This window comes from Arvicanthis niloticus, chromosome 4, assembly GCF_011762505.2.
Source record: "Arvicanthis niloticus isolate mArvNil1 chromosome 4, mArvNil1.pat.X, whole genome shotgun sequence".
Taxonomy (NCBI): Eukaryota; Metazoa; Chordata; class Mammalia; order Rodentia; family Muridae; genus Arvicanthis; species Arvicanthis niloticus.
In genome coordinates, this window is record NC_047661.1 from 29,278,642 (window position 1) to 29,301,337 (window position 22,696).

Consider the following 22,696-nt stretch of genomic DNA (forward strand, 5'->3'; position numbering starts at 1 on the left):
TAGTGTTTCATTAGAGGTATAGATGTTCAAAATTGGGACATCATCCTGGTAGATTTTTTTCATTTGATAAGTATGAGGTTTCTTCCCCATCTCTGTTGAATAATTTTCATTTGAAGTTTATTTAATTAGATATTAGAACAGCTATACTGATTTGCTTCTCAGGTCTATTTGATTGGTACATGTTTTTCCTTTACCCTGAGGTAATGTCTATCATTAACTAACTTTAAGGCTTATTTCTTTATAGAGCAAAAGGATGGGCCATGATTTCATATCCATTCTGCTGGTTAATTTTTTTTTAATACACTGATTTAGGCCATTAATGTTGAGAGATATTAATAAGCAAGAATTATTCATTCCTGTTACTTTTTGTAGTGGTGGAGTATATGTGTGTGTGTGTGTGTGTGTGTGTTTCATTTCCTTCAGTCTTAGTCATATAAGTTATTTATATCCTGTGTTTTTGTGTGTGTAGTTAACACCCTTGGTTGAGGCTTTTCCTCTAGCACTGTCTGTATGGGTCGATTTGTAAACAGATATTATTTAAATTTGACTTTATTGTGAAACATCCTATTTTCTTTATTACCAGATAGTAAGTTTTGCTGGATATAATAATCTAGGTTGCCATTTGTGGTTTTTAAAACTTTGCAGCATATCTATTCAAGCTATTCTGGCTTTTAGAGTCACCTGTACAAATCAAGTGCAATTTTAATGGGTCTGCCTTTATATACAACATAGACATTTTCCATTGCAGATTTTATTGTTTTTTTCTTTGTTTTGTACATTTAGTGTTTTCTTCACTATATGGTGGGGAGAATTTATTTTCTGGCCCAATCTATATAGTGTTTTGCTCTTGTGCCTTTTTAGGCATCTCCTTCTTTGGATGAGGAAAATCTGGGTCTTCGAGCTGTGTCTTTTTCTATTCATTTTCTTCTTTAGTCTTTTTTATAGTTTAGTCTTTTCATAGGTTACCAGATTTTCTAGATGTTTTCTGCCATAATTTTTCAGATTCTCAAAGTTTGTGTTTTCTTTGTTGCTTCTATTTCCATCTTTTTCTTGTACTTCAGCTATGTCGGAATATTCAGGACCTGCTGTGTTAGGATAGCTAGGCTCTAGTTGTGACTTTTTGCCCTAGCGGTTGGTTATGTGTTGACACTGAGGTCTAATAATCCTGGTTTGGAGTGATTACAAGTTGAGGTGCTCACATCTGGGTTTTATTTAGTTAGGTGGGAGTGGTTTGTTTGTTTGTTTGTTTGTTTTTTGTTGTTTTCTCTCTGGATATTCAGAGATCATGCTAGCATAATGTTGCCTGTTTTACAGGCCTAATTTGCTGGTATTTTCATAGGGGTGAGGTGTGTTGGGCAGTCAAGGTGATGCTTACTGGTGTTTGAGGCTGGGGGAGATGGTACAAAGGACCCACAGAATTCATGATCCAGGGTATGTAAAAGTTGCCTCTGATACACTATTGAAATGCTAGAAGAAACTCAGATCATTTCAGCTGAGGAAATAGTGAGTGGATAAAGTCCACAGGTAGCCTATATTGTCATCTGGCAGGCATTGCCTGTGGTAAGGCAATGCCTGTGTCTGGCAGGGTTTGGGTTACATAATATTAAACCGAAATTACCAACAATAAAATTGTCAGTAAAATTCACCAACAATACAAGGGTCATCTGACTGCTTTATGTTAAAACACTGTTCTTTGTTATTGTTCTAATGTTTTCAATCTTACAATTTATTATTCAGTTATAATTTTACACTTAAAAATATTTGTTAAGTTTATATGGTTCTAAATGTATTAGTCAGAGTTGTTTGTCATATCTTTTTTTGTTTTATTTGCTTATATCTATTATTCTAGCATTCTCCATTTTTATCTTCAATATTATTTGAGATTTTAATGTAATTTGTGTTTTTGCTTATATATATGCAGATATTTGTTTCTTATGTGTATCTTGCTTTAAATTAATCATTTAGAAGAGAAAGAAAGAATATGCATATGATTGTGCTTTTGTCAGTTTTAATAAATAGTGTAGACTTGTCACCATATATACACAGTTTCAAATTCTAAAATTAAAATGTATTCTAATATTCAATGTATTTATGCACATTTATTCCTTGAAGTATAGGTAATTTTAAATTTTCCAATGTTCAAAAGTACATGCTATTAAAGTTGTATATTTTAATTATCTGGTATCTATTTAAAGTGGTCTTGTTTTCATTTGTCATTCCAAAACTATAATGTTATAGTCTCCCTCATAAATCTTCAGGCCTTATTGTAATCTTTTATAAAAGAAAAAAAGGTGAAATGTTATACAATGTACTGATAATTAAAATATTTAACCAGTTTGCTTGTCTGGTTTGGTCTTCTGCCAGTTCAAATATTTCTGATTCCTTTGTTTACCATCCTTGGAGCTGTTTGTTTATATTCTGTTAAGTATCTGCATGTAGTACATGAGTGATGGTAGTTTCCATTCAATTATTTCCATGTATATGTCTTTCTGGCCAGTGAGAGCACAGAAGCCTACATTGTAATTTATATAACTCTACTTGGGGCTGTACAACTTTAGATTTGCTTAGTGAACAGGTGAGTTTATGGATCACTTTCCTGATGGGAAAGGGTGCTCATGGGTTTATTTCTGGCTCACTTTTAGAGCGACAAATAAAACTTTATGCACCAGCTTTCTAGGGAAAGATTCTCCTTATAGATTTTAAAGTGTGTATGAGTGAGGGCTGCTGTTTCTGTCTTCATGCCCCAGGAGACTGAGTAAACAAAACTAGACACTTAACAAATGCTCTCAAGGTAAAAGAGCCGCCAGGAATACTTTTACCTTCTGGGATCCCTGCCAGTACTTCATTCCCAATAATGGGGGAGGGAGCAAAACAGCAGCACTTACCACTTTCCCTGGTTTTAACCCCTATTTACAGTATTGAGTGACTAAATTCTCACTGTTTCTTTAATTGACTAATAAAACACCCAGTCGTTCTGTACACTCAGGTACACAAACTCAGATGCATTTCTGGAAAACTGACACTAGGAAGACCCATAGAATAACCCACAGAAGAGAAAACCTGAAGATCCCACTGGGCACTGCCAGGAGGTCATGGCAAAGAGTATGGAGAGATAACCCAGTGGAGCTGAAAACTTGTGGCAATAGTCTGAAGTTCTCAAGATGTTCCTTACAAATACTTCTTCAGAAGTGATAGCAGACACCACTAGGCAACTCATCGCCAGTGGGAATTTTGATGTACTTGTAGAAGAAATGGGTTATGCTTGATGGAAGGTTAATGATTATTTTAATACACATCTAATTTCTATGAAAGAACATCGATCTCTCTAGCTAGTAGTTTTCTCAATCATCATCTGGTGAACTCCAGCAGAGATGTAACATAACACTTTGCCATAAGCTAGGGCTCAATTCCCTAGACACTGCTTAGGGTCATCCATGAGCAGGAAAAGTAAGAGCCAGAGGTCCCTATACTAAACTGCTCAGTACAGCCATTAAACAATCTGAATATAAAGGCATTTTATGGATGTTTAAGTAAAAGCAGTCTAAAGCATAAAATAAATAACAACAAAACTCACCAAGGTATATCCACTTAAGAAATGGGGTGAATTTGCGTGATTCCCTATAATTTAAAATAATGTTGCCTGTGTTAACCAGATATTAAAATAATTGGACAAATTATAAATGTTTTGATCTAAGTATATTTTCATAATGATTTCAAATTATAAAGATATCTATGTGTCATTATGTTTTGGGCTGTTTGTCATTTGATAAAAACAACAGTGAAATAGCAAGGATATATCAACAGTACAAATAATTACTTTCTTTTTTTCACCAAAATTCAAATAAATTTTATTTTTCACACCACTTAAATGACAATGACATGAAAAGCCATGTGTATACATATCAGTTATATATATTTTTATTTATGATATGCTGTCTAATTTATAAAAGTATGTTTTGTTTTTAAATTCTTTCTTAAATATTGAATATGTATTATATATTATATATTGTATATTATATGCTGTATACTGTATATTCCATATTCTATATTCCATATTCCATATTCTATATTCTATATCCTATATTCTATATCCTATATTCTATATACTATGTCCTATGTCCTATATCCTATATCCTATATCATATATCATATATCATATATTATATATTATTCCATTTGTTTACATCTCAAATGATATCTCACTTCCCAGTTACCCCTCTGCCAAACCACCTGTACCACATCTGCCCTTGCCCCTCCCATCAGTCTATATGAGGGTGCTTTCCCATCCACCCACACTCTCCCACCCACCTCTCCAGCATCCCCCTATGCTGGGGCATCAAACATTCCCTGGACTAAGAGCCTCCCCTTCCATTTATGTCAAGCAAGGCCATCCTCTGCTACATATGTATCTGGAGTCATGGATCCTTCCCATGTATACTCCTTGGTTGATAGCCTACACACTAGGACAACTGGGAAGTAAGGCTAGCCTATATTGTTCTTCTAATGGGGTTGCAATCCCCCTTTGCTCCTACAGTCTTTCTATGAGCAACCCTTCCAGGTTTCCTTGGGTGTGCATGCTTCCATATAATTTAAAATAATGTTTTCAGTCTAAACCAGATAATAAAATATCTGGATTAATTGTAAATGTTTCTAAGTATATTTTCATGTTGTTGTAAATATATTTGTGTGTCATTATGATTTAGGCTGTTCTTCATTTGAAAACAATGAAATCTGGGAGCAACAATGAAATTCCAATGATATATTAACAGCACAAATAATTACTAAAATTTGCATCTTACCAACAGCAAACTACAGATTCAATGCAATCCACATTAAAATTCCAACTCAATTCTTCATACAGTTACTAAGAGTAATTCTCAGATTCAGTAGGAATAAAAAATAAATAAATAAAACAGGATAGTGAAGACTATTCTCAACAATAAATGAACTTCTGGGGGAATTGCCATCTCTGACCACAAGCTGTACTACAGAACAATAGTGATAAAAACTGCATGGTACAGAAACAGGCAAGTTGAACAATGGAATAGAGTTGAAGACCCAGAAATAAAGCCACACACTTATGGTCACTTGATCTTTGACAAAGAAGCTAAAACTGTCCAGTGGAAAAAAGCCAGCATTTTCAACAAATGGTGCTGGTTCAACTGGTAGTCTGCATATAGAAGAATGCAAATTGATCCATTCTTATCTCCTTGTACAAAGCTCAAGTCCAAATGGATCCAGGACCTCCATATAAAACCAGATACATTGAATCTAAGAGAAGAGAAAGTGGGGATGGGCCTGAAATACTTGGGCACAGGGGAAAACTTCCTGAACAGAACACCAGTGGCTTATGCTTTAACATCAAAGATCTACAAATGGGACCTCATAAACTTGAACAGCTTCTGTAAGCAAAGGATACTGTCAATAGGCCAAATGGCAACCCAAATTGGAAAAAGATATTTACCAATCCTTCATCTGATAGAAAGCTTATATCCAAAATATACAAAGAGCTCAAGTAGGTAGATTCCAGGGGACCAAATAACCCTATTAAAAAGTAGAGTGCAGAGCTAAATAAAGAATTCTCAACTGAGGAATCTTGAATGGCTGAGAGCAGATGCTGTCTATTTTCAGTGGGATTGCAAGCTGATACAATGACTCTGGAAATCAGTCTGGTGGTTCCTCAGAAAATTGGACAGAGTACTACCTGAGGCCCCAACTATACCACTCCTGGGCATATAACGAGAAGATGCTCCAACATATAACAAAGACACATGCTCCACTATGTTTATAGCAACCTTATTTATAATAGCCATGTGCTGGAAAGAACCCAGATGTCCTTAAACAGAGGAATGGATACAGAAAATGTGGCACATTTACACAATAGAGTGCTACTCTATTAAATTGCTATTACTCTATATTTAAATTGCTATTAAAAACAATAAATATAAATTCATGAAATTCTTTGGCAAATGGATGGAACTAGAAAATATCATCCTGAGTGAGGTAACCCAATCACAAAAAAAGACACATAGTATACACTCACTGATAACTGGATATTTGCCCAAAAGCTCACAATACCCAAGACACAACTCACAGGCCACATGAAGCTCATGAAGAAGGAAGACTAAAGCATGAGTGCTTCAAAACTTCTAAGAAGGAGTAACAAAATACTCATAGGAGCAAATATAGAAACAAATTGTAGAGTAGTTACTGAAGGAAGGCCATCCAAAGACTGCCCTACCTGGAGAGCCATCCCATGTGCAGTCACCAAACACAAATGCTGTGGTGAATGCCTGGAAATGCATGCTGACAGAAGCCTGATATAGATGTCTCCTGAGAGGCTCTGCCAGGGACATATAAATAGGCAGATGCTTGCAGCTAAACATTGAACTGGTCATGGGCTTCCAGTGGAGGATTTAGAGAGAAGACTAAAGTAGCTGAAGAGGGCCCCATAGGGAGAGCAACAATACCAACCAACCCAAGACCCCAGGATCTAAACTGCCAGTCTGGAAACACACATTGAGGGACCTATGACTCCAGCTGTATATGTAATGGAGAGCATCCGTGAGAGAGGAGGTCCTTGGTCCCATGAAGGCTAGATGCCCCAATGTGGGGGAATTTGATCACAGGAATTTGATAGTGGGTGGGTAGGTGGGGACACACCCTCATAGAATCTAGAGGAGGGGGATGGGTTTCTGGGGGAAGGGGATAAATAACATCTGAAATGTAAATAAATAAAATATCCAGTAAAAAAAAATAAAGAAATGTTCAAAATCCTTAGTCATCAGACAAATGCAAATCAAAATGACCCTGAGATTCCAGCTCATACCAGAATGGCTAAGATCAAAAAGAGATGACAGCAGATGTTGGCCAAGATGTAGAGAAAGAGGAACACTCCTCCATTGCTGGTGGGACTGCTGCTATCTGATAAAACCACTTCAGAAATCAGTCTGATACTTAAATTGGAAATTGGAAAGGCCTAGCTTTACCATTATTGGGTGTATACCCCAAAAAAATACTCCAACATATAACAAGGACACATGCTCCACAATGCTCATAGCAGCCTTACATAGATACTTTCTAACATTTCAATGTCACTCATAGCAATTACAAAATTTTATGAATTACAAACAATACCCAGTGAGAGGATATAAGATCATCAGAGGATGGAGTTGGCAAACACGATTAAAGTTTGAAGAGTAAATTAAATTCCAGAGATTTAGGCTAGTATAAAAAGTAAATTATTTGGTTGTCACCCAGTTAAGAAAATTTTTAAATTAACTCCTGAAATACATGTAAGGATTGAAAGACTGAAGTTTGAAGAGCTAGCTAACTGGTTAAGAGCACTTGGCTACTCTTGACCACTATCTAAATTCCAGCCTCAGCTCCCAAATTGTGCAACTGCCTATAGCTTAAGCTCCAGGTGATCTGGCATCCTCATATGGTATCTGTGGGATGATTCTCATATACATACACAGAGTCTCATAATTAATTATTATTTTGAAAATAATTCTTTATTAATGAGGTGAAATTTGAGACAATCTCAAATTCTAAGCTATTTAATTATACAAAATTATAATGAGAAGGATTGATAAATTTATCACCAGAGACTCTCCTACTAATATAGGATCTTATGTTAAATATACTATGACAGGAAATGTTAAGAACAATGAAGTACACAGAAAATAAACAAAAATGTGAATGTTTTATGATATGAAATACTAAATTATCAAATTATAATTTTGTTTTTAAAACTAATCCCAACATTTGACTTCTATTCAGATTCTGCTTAAAAGGTAGTTTTATTCAATCTTACTCAATCTCTCCATGTTCAGCAGGCTTCGAAAAATACAAGGAAGCATATCTGGATGTAACAGTTCAGCTGGAGGAATAACTTCCAGGAGTTATAACTCCATGCACAAAATGTTCACAAGTGTTAAGTCAGACTGAATCCACAGATAGCAAGAAGACACAGCCATGAAGTCTCACCCCTAGCAGTGGACCAATTAAAAATCAGCTGCTTGATAAGAAAATTTTGTCTCATGCTAACAGGAGCCTGATATAGCTGTCTCCTTAGAGGTCTGCCAGAGGCTGACATATTCAGAGGCAGATGCTCACAGCCAACCATTGAACTGATCACGGAGTTCCCAATGGAGAAGTTAGAGAGAAGACTGAAGGAGCTGAAAGTGTTTTTCTGCCCCATGAGGAGAGATACAATACCAGTCAACCAGAGCTCCCAGGGTGTAAGCAGCTTGGGAGCACATAGGGAGGAACTCATGGCTCCAGTTGTATATATAGAGGAGGATGGCCTTCTTGGGCATAGGTAGGAGAGGAGATCCTTGGTCCCATGAAGGCTGGACACCCAGTGTAGGGGAATTCAAGGATGGGGAGGTGGTTGGGCATACATCCTTATAGAAGCAGGAGGAGGGGGAATAAGGTAGGAGGTTCCTGGGTGCGGGGGTGGGGGGTATGGGGTAATGGGATAACATCTGAAAGATAAATAAAATTCCAATAAGAGAAATTTTGTCTCAGAGCCTAGCCTCTAGTTGACCAGGCACACAGAAGACCACAAACTCAAGATTATTGGAACAGTTCAAATTTGTCTTGAAGGGTTTAAAATATGGCATAAAGTTGTGAGGGTAGATGTGGATTTGGGAAGAGTTTGATGACATGAAAATGCTCAAAACAAAAAAAAGTTGTAACACACACAAAAAAAAGGAAAAAAAAAGAGAAGTTCTTTAATCACAGTATATATTATTTTTTTTTTGTAACTACATAGGAAATAGTAGCAATTAAAACATTGGCAAGTTAGGCACAGAAAAATCAAACGTTGCTACAATTTAAGGAGATACAAGGGTATTGACAAGGAAGTCTATACCAGGCAGTCTACCTTCAAACCAAATTTAAGATATTAGGTGTCATTCTTAAGGCCAAAGATGGTATCTTCAAATAATTTGAAATTTAAAAAGAAGAAAAAGCATAGTTCCTTAAGTTATCCAACATAAAACCTAAGTTACCTACAGAAAACCAAAAGCTTAAAGGGGTTAAGATAATAATAAATAATTTTTATATATCAGATAAAGTAAAATTTTATTAAAATCAAAGACATGAGTATTAGCACAATACATGTCCAAGAAAGCAAGGGTATTGAATAATGAAAAATGAATCATTGTACATGAATGATTTGCAAATATAGCAATAACTAAAATGCAATGGAATATGAATTAGTGTCTGAATTCTACTAAAAAAGACATACAGCACAAATATTCAGAATATTGTTAAAGATTTTGTTGTTTCAACAATGTGGTGGTTTTAGGTTCTTATAAAAAGATGCATGGCTTCTTTAGGCCTAGGTTGTTTCCAGTACTAGAAAACATTTTCATTCGATCTTACATCCAATTAGAGACTGCCACTACTGTACTGCTAAGGTTATTATTCCATGATGATCATTATGATTCATAGACAGCATAGCTGGATAGGGCTGTTAGTTGCCTCTTTTATTAGAATTTCCTTGGTATCCGTCTGATATGAAAACTGTTCCTCAAAATGGAAACATTCAGGTCAGATCCAGGCAGGAGCATCTGGGCTCTATTTCTGAAGTGTGCAGTGTCTCATCAATAGTGTGTTTGTATTTTTCTTAGCTTTGGCACTTGAATTGAGCATTGTCAGTGCAGATGCTAAAATTTAAATTAAATTATGTTTTATATTTATACATAAACTTGCCTGTATTCTGTCTGCATTGTAAGTTTTTTATGAGCTTTTGGATATCTTTGCTCTTAGCTTACCCTCAGCTCTTCTGTTTTTATCTGGCTCAACTCTCCATAACTATAGCCCTTCCACTTCACATTCCCCCCAAAATCATTTGTACTATTACCTTCTTTATTGATTCACTACCCCAGAAATGGTTCATTTATACTGCCTGGTTTATGCAAATTTTTCCAGGATATGCACTCACCTATGAAGATTTGGAGCAAAGTGGTAAGGAGTCAAGTCCATACTGATACCCACAGATAAATACAGTCCTCATTCTTTATCCAAAAAAACCTTTCTTTGCAAATAATAAAGACCCTTAAAGAAAATGAAAATGACTTAAAATGAAGAAATATGGAACCAATTCCCAATGAAAACATCTACAGAACAATTTTGTTACCTAAGGCTTAAGTAATATGCTAGAAGAGGCACATTCTGTCTACTTGGCAAGGCATACGCCATCATGATGGTCATGGACTAACCTTCTGAATCTATAAGACTAATTTAACTAAAACTTCAGTTAAATGCCATTAATTATTCCATGTGTAGTCTTAGTCATGGTATCTCATTACAGCAATAGAGCAATAATTAAGACAGGAATTCTAGATGGTCAGGAGCCATCACGAGGCTTTGAGAACTATATGTATGTCCTCTGCAAAAGAAGCAAATACTCTTCTTTTATTTCTTTTTTTATTATATATTTTATTTACTTACATTTCAGTTGTCATCCCCTTTCCCCATTTTCCCTCCCTAGAACCCCCATCCCATCCCCCCTCCTCCTTTTTTTCTTTTATACCATTTTAATTACATGCAAGTATTAAGATCAGTTCTAGGTTGAGGGACTAGCAATACAATGGATGCAAACAGTCAAAAACAAGCACGACAATAAACACAAATAGTCAAAGAACAAGCAAGGAAATAAACAAAATTCCTTAAACACTCCTGTAATCACTGTTTCTAAGAACTTATGAGGATGACCAAAATATCTAAGCCATATCTTTGTCTTAGAACAAAGTCATTTTTATGTCTGAAGCCTACTTCCCTGTTCTAGCCTAAAATTAAGATTCCTGTCTGAAATTACTTCTTTGATCTAGCATAATATTTAAATTCATATCTGAAATTACTTCTTTGTTCTAGCCTAATGTCAGATTCCTGCTTAAAGCCTCCTTCCCTGTCCTTGGCCAATGTCATATTCCTGCCAAGCAGCCCATTTCTTTGTCCTTGGCCCATGTCAGATTCTTGCCAAGCAGCCCCAAAGGCTCTCCAGCTCTCCCTCCTCCCTATTTTTTTTTTTTTTTATTGACAAGACTGAGTCCGTCTTAGGTCATTCTGACAAGAATGCCTTCCTTACCCATCATGGAATATGCATTATCAAAAGCAATGCACTTTTGTCTTAAGTTGGTAAGGCTCTGTACAAAATCTTACTGTCCTTGGATTGCCAGCCTGGTAATTTAATAGCTCTATCTGGAGGTCCATTTTCAGCTTCTACAGTATTTAATCTAAGTTGCATTGATTGTATACCTTCTAATTATATTAGTGTTTTGAAATCCAGCATGTCAGTTATGGAGATCTGTCAACCAGCTTTTATTTTATTGCCCTGGGTATCACAGAACCTTAGTATTCTAAAAATAGCTTGCAAGAAATGAGTCAGGCTTCAAGAAGAATCAAAAGTGTAACGAGCTTGATTATTGCTGATATAACAGCTTTAATTACATTAATTGCTAGCACCACTGCTTCTGCAATTGCTTTGACACAGAAGTTAAAACAGCTACTTTTGTTAATCATTTAGCAAAAAGAAATGTTGCTAATGTGTTGAATATATAAGAGGATTTATATAGGCATTTGAAAGAAAGGGGTTGATGCTCTTTATTCTATTTAAATTATTGAAAGGGGGTTCAGAATTTCAGAGTAAGGAGCCATCTCGAGTGTGATGCCAAATACCACTGGATTCATGTTAGTTCTAAAATTTATAGTGGTAGTGATTATATTTAGAAAAAGTTTAAAGACACTTGCAGTGTGTTTGGCATAATTTTAACACCTCTTAGATGTTTTAACTTTATATAGTGAGCTTATGAATTTCAAGAATGCTGCTCTGCTGAATGTTGATGTGGTAGGTACTGCTGATAAAATTACCCATGGCCTGAGATCAGTATTTCTATTTTGGTTAAGCTTCAAGAATGGCATATACATCTTGATCATGCTAGCCCATTTTGTCCTGGGAATACTTTTATTCTTGCCCATAATGTTAAAACTTGTCTTAAACAACATCAACATGTTTGCAGCCAAAGTACATTGCTTGAACCTCAAAATGGAACAAGTACTCTTAACCACTGATCCATCTCACAAGTTTATGTTTCTCCTTAGTATTTGTTAGAAATTTTATATTAAGTCATCCATACTTGCTGTTCTCTCAAACTGCTGTTAGTTCTTTTAGTATCTGAATCTTCAGAACAAGTTTATGTTGATGTCTCCATGTGGGGTATATTCATGGTCTCTAAGTATGTTAATATTAATATACTATGAACTTTTCTAAACTGAACTCTTCAGAGATTCTCAAACTGATGTACATGTGATAAACAGAATACTAAATATACTCATTTTGTGTTGTTGACATTCATATCAAGTTTTATTAATAGATGCTTTGTATATTCATTCACTTATACATGCACAATGATTACCTGTGAAAAGCTAGGTGTTTTGGAAGTGCTATCTGGGTTTCTGTGTGTTGCCCTAATGCTTTATAGAATAAAAAAGTTACCTAAATTTTAAAGAAAATTGAATATGTAAATGAAAATATTTATAAATTGTAAAGAGAAGGCTGAGAATGATTCAATTGTAATATACGAAATAAGAGAACTCTTGTGTTTCAACAAAAACTTAGTACATGTGTATGTATATATTATATATACAAATATTTACATATATTTCTTAGAAACAAATGAGAAATACCTACATAAAAATTCCAAAGTGTGAGTCCATTAAAATCCTTAGAACACATGGGTCTAAAACAGAAAATTTTAATACACATTAAAAAAAATTCAGCAGTAAATCTTACCTATCATCATCCAAAGCAGTCTCTCCATGAAAACCCACTGACCTGAACAGCCAGGAGGTTAGCTCAGTGATTTTCAACCATCTTCCCATCATATGATTCCATTTTCTCAGTCTTTTTGTTTGTTTGTTTGTTTTTATTGGATATTTTATTTACATTTCAGATGCCATCCCCTTTTCCCATTTCCCCTCCCTAGAAAACCCCTATCCCATGCTCCATTTTCCTTTTTGCTATTATACATTTTTATAAAAAATGTTAATCAATGTTTTTATAAGTTTGGTAATGCTCAATCAGAAGTGTAACCCAATACCCAACCTAGATATATCAACTATCTTTGACTGGTGGAGACATGTGAACATCTGCCTCCATGCCCCACCCTCTCTTTCTCTCTCTCTTTCTCTCTCTCATCACCTAGCTTCTCCTCTTCTTCTTCTTCTCCTCTCCTTACTCCTTCTCTTACTCTTGGTACTATTTCTCCCTTAGCTCCTCCTACATATCACCCTTCCGGTTAAAATAAAACTTTTCTCTCAAAATACAATTAGAGCATAATTATGCCTATTTGTACCAGTGAGGTACAAGATAGTCCTAATACCCAGTCCATCATTTTGTAGACTAACCAGAACCTCTGTCATCTCTCCTAACTAAAACATTTAGTTCTGAACCTGGCTTTATTCTTGCCTTTAGAATGAATGTCAGCTGAAAACCATCCACTCAGTTCTTTTCTCTCAAAGTATATAGCCAGAATTGGCTATGAGACTATAGGTTTTCAACCCTGTCAGAAATCCAGAATGACTGAGTTAACTGAAAATATGAGAAGCACTAAGCATAGCTTCTAACACTTAGCCAATTTATAGAGACTGCTGAACACCTGGACAGTCCCTATACCACAGCTCTAGAAACACAAAAATTAGATCTTTTCCCTACACCCATTACACTGGGGCAAGCCCAGGTGTCCTGAGCTGCATGCTGTCCTCTAATCCCCACCAATCTGACCACATCTCTGCCAACTTTTAACAGGGATGAAGCACCAAAAACATTCAAGTTACACACTTCACCTCACACCCTAATCTCCTGCCTGCCATATCCCCTGGGGCATTACCAGCTGCTCTGAGAGGTACACTGCCTACTCAATATCCAGCCCTAGGTTGCTGCTCACTGGAGGCCAGCCCTCCAGAAACATCTAGGTTAGATCTACCTTCTACATTCCTGCTATACTGGGAACATCCAGGGACAACCAAATGGCTAAAGGACACAGGAAGAACATAGTCAACAAAGCCAGAGTCATGTGACACCTACAGAGCACAGCTATTTTACTAAATACCTGAATATCCTTATACAACTAAAGTCCAAGAAAATGATCTTAAATCCAATATTATAAAGATGACAGAGGCCTTAAAAGGGGAAACAAGTAAATCCATTAAAGAAATGCCAGAAAACACACTCAAACAGGTGAAAGAAATAAATAAAACTGTTCAAGACATGACAGTGGAAATAGAAGCAATAAAGAATTGAGGAATCTCTGGAGTTGGTAAACCTGGGAGGAGAACAGGAACAGACATAGCATCAACAACAGAATTGAAGAGAAAAAAGAGAGAATCTCAGGCATAGAAGGTAAGATAGAAGAAATTGATATAACCATCAACAAACATCTTAAATCTAAAAAAAAAAAAAATGACAAAACTTCCACAAAATCTTGGATACTATGAAAAGACATAATCTAAGAATAAGAGAAGCAAAAGAAGGTGAAGAATCATAGCTTCATGAACCAGGAAATGTTTTCTAACCAAATTGTAAAAGAAAATTATCCAAACATAAAATAGACATGCCTATAAACATACAAAAAGCTTATAGAACACCAAGTACATTGGACCAAAAAAAAAAATTCTCCTGCTATATAATAATCAAAACACAAGATAAACAGAACAAAGAAAGTATATTAAAAGCTGTGAGGAAAAAAGCCAAGTACCATACATTTTCAGACCTATTAAAATTACACATGATTTTTCAACAGAGAATCTAAAAGGTGGACAGATGTCCTACAGCATTTAAGAAATCACAGATGCCAACCAAGACAACTAAAACCAGAAAAACTTTCAAACATCATATATGGAGAAAACTAGATATTCTAAGACAAAAAACAAATTTAAACACTATGTATCCACAAATGGAGCCCCACGTAAAACACTAGAAGGGAAACTTCAACCCAAAGAGATTAACTACACATGCACACAAACACACACAAACACACACACACTCCACAGGAAACAAATAATTCCATACCAGGAGTAAAGCAAAATAAGTGAAAAATACACAGTGATACACACACTAACATCATCAATATCAATATAACAGGAATTAACAATCATTGGTCTTTAATAACTCTTAGCATCAATGGACTCAGTTCCCCAATAAAAAGACACAGACTAATAGAAGCAATGTGAAAACTGGATCTACCATTCCACTACAAACAAGAAATACACCTCAGCAACTATGATAGAGTAAAGGCCTAGAAAATGGATTCCAAGCCAATGAACCCAAGAAGAGAGCTGGAGTAGCTTCTAATATCGAATAAAACAGACTTTCAAAGAAAATTAATTCAAACAGATGGGAGGGACACTTTATAGTCATCAAAGGAAAACTCAAACAAGTGTGTCTCAATTGTGAATAACTATTACCCAAATGCAAAGTCATCCACATTTGTTAAAAATAAAATACTAAAGCTTAAATCACACATCAAACCCCACAAATTATTAGTGGAAGACTTTACCTTCCCACTCTTACCAATGGGCAAGTCATTAAGAAAGCAACTAAAGAGAGAAATATTAAAACTAACAGAGGTTATGAATCAAATGGACATAAAATATCTAGAGAACATTGCATGCAAACATAAAAGAACATACCTTCTTCGCCTTCTTCTCAACTGCTCATGTAACCTTCTCTAAAACTGGCCATATAGTTTATCAAAAATAAGCCTCAACAGATACAGATTGAAATGATTTTGTGTACCTTATCAGAGCACCATGGATTAAAGCTGATTTCAACCATAACAGAAACAACAGAAGATATACACACCCAGAGAAGCTAAAAAAAACCTTTCTACTCAGTGATAATTGTGTCATTGAATAAAGGTAAAAAAAAAAAGAAATTAAAGGCTTTGTAGAATTCAATGAAAATGAAGGCACAACATACCCAAACTTATGGGACACAATACAAGCAGTGGTAAGAGGAAAGATCATAGCATTAAGTGTTTTCAAAAGAAATTGGTGAGTTCTTATATTACTAGCTTAATAAAAGTACACCTGAAATTTCTAGGGAAAACAAAGCAAAACAAACCAAAACAAAACAAGAATGAAAAACACCCAAAAGGTGTAAATTTAAGAAAATAATCAAACTTAGTGTGGAAATCAATGAAATAGAAACCAAGAAAGCAGTAAACCAAAAGTTGGTTCTTTAAGAGAATCAACAAAGAAATCAACAAACTTAGAGTTGGTTCTTTAAGAAAATCAATAAGAGAGATAAGCTCTTAAACAAACTAACTAAAAGGCAGAGAGGCAGCATTTAAATTAACAACATCAGAAAACAAAAAAGAAACATAACAACAGACACTGAGGAAATTCAAAAATCATTAGGTCTTATTACTAAAGCCTATACTCTACAAAATTGAAAAATTAATGATTTTCTTTGCAGATACCACTTTATAAAAGTTAAACAAAAAAGAAATTATCTAAATAGTCTCATAACCTCTAAAGAAATAGAAGCTACATATACATGTATATACATGACCAAGTAGGCTTCATCCCAAAGATAAATTGATGATTCGATATACTAAAATCCATCAATGTAATCCATATCAAAAAACTGAAAAGAATCATTTCATTAGATGCTGAAAAAGCCTTTAACACCACTTCATGTAAAAGTCTAGGAGAAATTCAGGACACATAATAAAACCAATATACAGCAAGCCAGTAGCCAACATTCAATTAAATGGAGAGAAACTTAAAACAATTCCACTAAAATCAAGGACAAAAAAGACTGCGCACTCTCTCCTTATCTATTCAACATACTATTTGAATTTCTAACTAGAGCAATAAGACAACTAAAGGAGATCGGGGGGGATACAAATGGAAAAAGATTAAGTCACAATATTGCTATTTTCAGACGATATGACTGTAAATATAAATGATCCCAAAAATTCTACCTATACTGATAAACACCTTCATCAAAGTGGTTAGATACAAAATCAACTAAAAACAAAAATTCATTAGCCCTCCTTTATACAAACAATATATAGGCTGACAATGAAATTAGGGAATATTGCTAATGTTGAAGAAGATTTCAGAAGATAGAAAGATCTCCCCTACTCATAGACCAGTAGGATTTACCATAGTAAAAATGGACATCTTACCAAAAGCAATCTATGAATTCAATTCAAATCTCATCAAAATTCTAACACAAATCTTTATAGAACTTGAAAGAGCAATTCTAAATACAGTATGGAAACACAATAAACCCAGGATAGATAAAATAAGCCTGTACAATAAAAGAACTTTTGGAGGTAGCACCATCCCTGATTTCAAGCTAAAATACAGAGCAACATCAATGAAAACTGCATGCATTGGCATAAAAACAGACAGGTTGATGCATGGAAAAGAACCAAAGACACAAAAATAAACCCACAAAGCTATGGACACTTAATATTTGACACAGAAGCCAAAACCATACAATGGGAAAAGGAAAATATATTTGACATAGGCCCCCTATACTGGACTACCTGGCTGGACTTCAGTAGGAGAGGATATGCTTAGTTTTACTTAGAGAAGATATTCCAGGGTGGATTGTTACCTAAGAGGCCTTCCTTTTCTTGAATGAGAGAGGGAATAATGGAGGGAAGGATTTGTAAGCGTACAACTGACAGGAGAGGGGCAAGAGGAGGTTGCAATCTGAATGTAAAGTGAATAAATAAATTCATAAAATAAAATAAATGTGGAAAAACACACACACAGAGGCAACCAATAACAGGAATTAACAAGCACTGATATTTAATATCTCTCAATGTCAATGGGCTCAGTGCCGCAATGAAAAAAAACCAGACAAACATAATGGGTAAGAAAACAGGAACATCCATATGATGCATCCAAGGAGCACATCTTAACATCAAAGATAGACATCACTTCAGTGTAAAAGACTGAAAGGGGTATTTTAAGCAATTATACCCAAAAAACAAGTGAATCTAGCAATTTTTATATCTGACTAAATATACTTCAAACCAAAACTATTCTGAAGAGATAAGAAAGGGCACTATATACTCATCAAATGAAAAACCCAGGAAGATATTGAAATTTTAAATATTATTCCACAAACACAAGGATACTCAAGTTCATAAAATAAGCATTACTACATCTAACTCACATTTTGATTCTCACACAATGATTGTAAGTGACTTTAATACCAAACTCTTGCTAAATGTCAGGTCATCTAGACAAAAATTCAGATAAATGCCCGATCTAAATGTTATCATAAACTAAATGGTACTAATGAATATTTATAGACTACTTAACCCAAAGCAAAAAAATATACTTTTTTCTCAATATCACATGAAACTTTCTTCAAAAAGTTTGATACAAAGCAAGTCTTAACTGATACAAAAGTTTGAAATAACACCCAGCAATTTGACTGTTCTTCATAGATTATAGCTGGATAGAAACAAAAGAAAGTTTACAAAGCCATAGAAATTAAAGTCATATAAAATGACAAATGAATCAAGATAAACATTTAAAAAGAAATTACATATTTTATATAAAATTCAATGAAAATAAATACACAACACTGCCAAAATTATTGGAACAAAAGAAAGCTATTCCATGAGAGATGGTCAAAACATTAAGTGCCTAAAAATATCAAAAATATCTCATATTAGAAACAAAGATATACCTCAAAGACCTAGAACAAAGAAGAACAAGCCATACACAAAGGAGTGGATAGCAAGAAATAATATAACTCAGGGTTGATTTCAATAAAATAGAAGCAAACAAACAATATACAATACCTTCCACCCCACCCCACACCCCCAATAAACAAACAAACAAAAAACAATGAAACAAAGTGCTGGTTCTTTGGAAAATCAAATGAACAAATTTAGAGATTAGAAAGGAAACATAATAACAGACTCCAAGGAAATACAGAGAATCAAAAATAACAACAACAAACAAAAACCTTTAAAAACATATATGCTACCAATTTGAAAAATATAACAAAATAAATAATTTTTTGATACTAGCCACCCAACAAATTTCAATTGTGATCAGAAACACAAAATTTAAACTGACCTATAAGCCCTAGTGAAAAAGAATTAGTAATTAAATGTCTGTCAATTTAAAAAAAGACTCAGGGACATTAAGTTTCAATTTTAACAATATTTTCAAAGAAAATTATCATCAATACTCCTCAAATTATTCAGAAAAATAAAAACAAAGAAATTTTGCCCAATTCTTTTTAAGTAGCCAGAGTTAACCTGATACACATTCTACAATAAGTCTCAACAAAGAAAGAGAATTGTAGAACACATTTCCTTAGGGACATATCTGCAAAAGTTATCAATAAAATTCTTGCAAACAAAATCTAAAAACAGAGGAAAATGAGCACCCATACAATAAAAGGAAAAGATTGCCTTGTACAGCCTCAATATGTGGACATTGACCTTATCTTGTTAGATCTTCTTTTATCCTGTTTGGCTGTCCTCTCTTGTCTTCTTTCTGTAGAAGAAACAGAGGAAGAATGGATATGGTAGAGATGAGGAGGAGTAGAGGAAGGTGAAACTGTGATTGGAATATATTTACTGAGAGAAAAAATTATTTTCAATTAAAAATTAAAAGAGAACATTTACAAGGATCAACTAGTCTCCATCCCAGAGATGTTGGAATGGTTCAATATATATAAGTAAAAAAAATGTATCACAAAAATAAATTGGAAAAAATAACATATTATCAGATACAGAAAAAAGCCTTTAAAAAAATCAACACCTTTCTTTGATAAATGTTCTAGAGAAATTAGGGTAACAACATTATAAAATCTACTTTCAACAAGCTCATTACCACCATCAACCTAAATGGAGAGGAACTCCACCAAAACAGGAACAAGACAAGGTAGTCCATTCTCACATACATATCCAATGTATTACTTGAGGTCTTACCTAAAGTAATAAGACAAATGAAGAAGATCAAGGAGATACAAATAGGAAGTCAATGTGTCTTTATTTAAGATGATGTAAAACCATACACACGTGACCTTAAAAAATCCAGGATGAAACTTCTACAGTTCATAAACATTTTCAAAGAAGTAGCAGAAAAGAAAGCTAATATAAAAATATCAACAGCCTTCTTATATACAAATGAACTGAGAAGAGAAGTTAGTAAGACAATACCTTTCACAATAGCTTGAAATCCTATAAAGTACCCCAGGCTAACTCTAGTCAAGCAAGCAAAAGAATTTTATGATAAAAACTTTAAGACAATGAAGAAAAAATTGAAGAAGATATCATAAGATGGCAAGATCTACCATGTTTATAGATCTGTAGGATTATTATAATAAAAATGTTGATCCTACACAAAGCAATCTACAAATTCAACACAATGCCATCCTTATCAAAGTTACAACAAATTTTTTCACACTACATGAAAGGGAAATTTTCAGCTTCATATGGAAACATACACATATGCATACTCATGCAAACATATGCACACACAGGATAACTAAATAATCTTGAATAATAAAAGAACTGCTAGAGTTGTCACATAGTAATAGTAATTTAAAAAACAGCATGATATTGCATGAAAACAGATACCTTTATCAATGGAATAAAGTTAAAGATGAAGACAGATTTGAGTCCACAGTCTCATGAACACTCGATTTATCATAAAGAACTAAGAAATACACACTGGAAAAAGACCACATCTTCAACAAATTGTGTTATGCAAACTGGATGGTTACATGTAGAAGAACACAAATAGTTCCATATCTATCACTCTGCACATAACCCAAGTCCAAGTGAACCAAAGACCACAATGTAAGATCAAATATCCTGACTCTGATAGAAGAGACAGAGAATTCACTACACTCTGACATAAGAAAAAACTTTCTAAACACAGGTCCCCAAAACAATAATTAATAAATGGCTTCTTATTAATCTTAAGAACATCTGTAAGGGAGAGGACATCATCATTCAGACAAAGCAGCAGCCTATAGCATGGGAAAAGATTTTTACCAACTACACAGTGATAGAAGGCAAATATTTAAAATGTATAAAGAACTAAATAATATGGACATCAAGTAAACAACCCATTTTTTTCAAAAAACGGGATACTGATCAGAACAGAGTATTTTTGAAAGATGAAACACAAATAGCTGAGAAGCACTTAGTCCTCAGGAAAATGCACATCAAAACTACTTTGAGATTTCATTTTGCATCTGTCTGAATGGCCAAGATCAATAAATCAAATGACAGCTTATTGTGGAAAGAATGTGAAGTCAGGGGAATACAAATCCATTGCTGATAGGAGTGCAAATAAGTACAGCCACTGTGAGAAGCGCTTGGCTGTTTATCAAATAGCTGGGAATCAATCTACCTCAAGATCCAGATATACCACTCTTGGGCATATATATGAACATTTGCTCAGCCATGCTCATTGCTGCCCTATTCATAATAGCCAAAAATTAGAAACAGACTGTATCTCCATTAATGAATGAAAAAAAATATGGAACGGTTATACAATGGATATTACTCAATTGTTAAAAAGCAAAAATTTTACATTAATAGAAGGAACTAGGAAAATCATTCTGAATGAGATAACTCAGATCCAAAAAGACATGTACGGTATACATTCACTTAAATGTGGATGCTAGCTGTATTCGATAAGCAGGCTACAATACATATAGCCCCAGAGGTTAGGAAAAAGTAGGAAAAGTCAGGAGAATTAGACCACATTAGGAATGGAAAATAGAATAGAAAGCTATGGATGGTTGGGGCCATGGGATAGGAAGATAAAACAGGAATGGGTGGAAAAGATTTATTTATTCTAGCTAGCACATAGTAAAGACATACAATCTTGATATATGGTTTACACCTGTAAGCCTAGATTGGGCAGGTTGTAAGCTAATCTAATTCAGATCCCATCCATATGCTCCCTTGTTCCTTGCCATTTTAATCTCACAATGGTTATTTCTGCTCCATCAGCCTATCCTCAGAGTCCATTTCTCTTGATCCAATTGGTGCTCGCTCGTGGTCTGTCTCCTCTCATGGCTGCATCCTCCTGTTTGTCTCCTTTCTCTTTCTCTCCCTTCTCTTTCCTGAGACTCCTCACTTGAACTTCAAGTCCCACCTTTCTCTTTTCAGTGCCCTATCACAGGCTTTAGCCTCTTGTTAACCAATTAACTTTAAATTGGGAAGCAATGTTTACATGGCAAAGCGAGCCATGTATAAGAATGCTCTCACTTAGGTCAACCAGACCTTAGGGAGGGCTCAGAATTTAGCATTTGTATACGCAGCAACTCCAGACCAATCCCCAACAGATGCAGAGGGAAGAGACAGCCTATGAAGGGAACACAAGGAGGGACAGCTAAAACTAAAGTTCATGTGCAGTGTTTTTTAGAAACCTAATATGAACTTATAACTTTTGATTCTCTTGCTTAAACCTCCTGTGTGTTGGGCTTATAGGTGTGCATCATGTTGGGCCTTTCAAGTGTTGGTGATTGAATTTAGAGGTTTATGTCTGTCATGCAAGCACTCTACTAACTGAGCTACATCTCTTGCCCCATGCCTTGTGATCTCTTTTGTCATTATTTTCTCTTCTTTGACTGAAAAGCTTCCCTTCATTTCTACCAGCTTAGTGGCTTCTACCA